Below are 2,456 nucleotides of genomic sequence, written 5' to 3' on the forward strand. Positions count from 1 at the left end.
ATCATAATAATCTGCTTAGATGAGTAGATTTCTCTGTGATGGCCTAGAAGCCAAGGAAAAATGAGGGATATGACTTGAAGAGTAAAGCGTAGCCTAGAGACCATCACAAAAATAGCTTCTATCTTGCATTTTCTCTGGTTTTCTTTAAAGCAATCTTTCTGAGTGTCCTTGGTCTTTTATAGTATGGCTTGCAATATTAATATTACCGTGATAACTCTGATTACTCAATGGCAGTCCTGCTCTGATTGCCATGCTCTGATGTCTTTCTAAAATGTGTGAGAATACTGAGTAAAGATCTAGAATAATTAGTAGGATTGACACCAACTAGTCGGTATTTTTCATCCCTTCAGTGCATATCTGAATAGATAGTTTACTATGGCTGAACAATAGTACCTAGAGGAAGGCTTGGCACATACTAGTATTAAATATATATTTGTTATACGAACAAATATATCTTTTTAAAAGAAATATACCACAATTTATGGCTGTCAAGCAAATTTATTTTTAACACTAAGACATGGTTTTATTTTTTACACATTGAAGAACTCCAAGGAAAATCAAGAGAGCAAAAAGTAAAGTTCTGACTTTTTTATTTCTAACATACTCAATTCTCTTTTCACACTAAATAATTTCTTTTAAACCTTTACCTTAGAAGTTTGGGTTCTTTCTGTATTGGTTAGTTAATACCAAACACACAAACTATCTTAGGTACTTACTCAGTTTCTTTAGATATCGTATTAGAGTCAACAGAATCAGAATGCCTAGATGTAAATCCCAGCTCCCCTATTGAAAAGCAGGTGTTCATCTGAGTGGTGACAGAGTGGCATACTCATGGGGCAATTCAGTGCAAGGCAAGAAGGTACGCTATGAAAAGTAGACAGTTTTTTGAAAAAAAAAATTTCTCTTATTTCTACATATCTTATAAGCAGAGACTAATTGTCCTTTTATATTCCAGAGTATATTTCAATAATGCTTATATTGTAAACAGCCTTGGAATATAGTGTGAGTGTCTCCATCAGGAGAAGAATAAAAGAAAGAAAATCAGTCAGTAAAAGAAAAACACAGGCTCTATCTGGATCAAAGTCCAGACAGGTTATCTTATTGTCCATTATAAAACTTCAGGTTCTCTAGGCTAGTGTTTCCTTAGTAGTAACACAGACTCATTGTGTGTACATCATCCAACTAAATTCCTCTGTGTTGCCCATATGAAACTTGAAGGCAAAGAAACTGTCACAAACATAAAACTCATGCTGCTTAATGTGCAATAAATAATAAAATCCTTTGTCTCTGACCCAAGGGTCTTGTGTCTTCTGCCAGCATATACACAACTGTGACAGGCTGATTCGTAAGCTTGAAGCAGAATAGAATCTTAGAGCATTTATAGTTGTTCACAATTCCCTCATTGAAATTCCAAAACCACTGTGTTCTTCAACATTTTACTTTGTAAAATCAAAAAGAATGCAGAAATATTCACACTTATTGTTGTTGGGAGGCTTTTCACAAAGATGGCACCAGAAGCAAAGAAGGAAGCCCCTACCCCTCCCAATGCTGAAGCCAAAGCAAAGGCTTTGAAGGCAAAGAAAAAAGTGCTGAAAGGCATCACAACCATACATAAATAGATAGATGATAGATAGATAGATGATAGATAGATAGATAGATAGATAGATAGATAGATAGATAGATGATAGATAGATAGATGATAGATAGATAGATAAAATACCTGCATGTCATCTACTTTCCAATGGCCCAAGACACTGTGACTCCAAAGGTAGCCCAAATATCCTCAGAAGAGTGCCCCCAAGAGAAACAGGCTTGACCAATGTGCCATCAAGTTCCTCCTGACTACAATGAAGAAAATGGAGACAATGCACTTGTGTTCATTATAAACATCAAAGCTAACAAGTGCCAAATCAAACAGGCTGTGAAGAAGCTCTATGACATTGATGTGGCCAAGGTCAACAGTCTGAGCGGGCCTGATGGAGAGAAGAAGGCATATCTTCAACTGGCTCCCAATTGTGATGCTTTGGGTGTTGTCAACAAAATTGGGATAATCTAAACTGAGTCCATCTGGCTAACTCTAAACATAAAACTTTAACCATTAAAAAAAAAAAAAAAAAAGAAAAGATTGTAGAGAAGAGTAAATGAGATGATAAATTTAAATGACCTAATCTAATGCTTACCAAGTAGAAATGATACTGTTAATAATCTGGTTATTATTAACAGAAGAAGGGAGGCTTGATAAACTATCCATGCCATTTATACAGCTTTGCCAGAAAGCTGTAATCTAACACTCTCGAATTCTGTTCTCCACAGATTCATGGGAAAAGGGATTGGACAAAGCAGTTTAGATGCATGCCCAGTAAGGACTGAGTAACATGAGAAGATGCTTACCTGTCAGTCACACCTGGAAATAGAAAATTGGCTAGAATAGGTGTGGCCATTGAAAAAGCAAAATA

General features: G+C 35.8%; 1 pseudogene; it reads left to right on the top strand.

Moving 5' to 3' along the window:
- The first annotated feature begins 1,505 nt into the window (after window positions 1–1,505).
- On the top strand, window positions 1,506–2,056 carry LOC118642687 (annotated as a pseudogene).
- The last annotated feature ends 400 nt before the right edge of the window (window positions 2,057–2,456 follow it).

Source organism: Molossus molossus, unplaced genomic scaffold, assembly GCF_014108415.1.
Source record: "Molossus molossus isolate mMolMol1 unplaced genomic scaffold, mMolMol1.p scaffold_m16_p_3, whole genome shotgun sequence".
Lineage (NCBI taxonomy): Eukaryota > Metazoa > Chordata > Mammalia > Chiroptera > Molossidae > Molossus > Molossus molossus.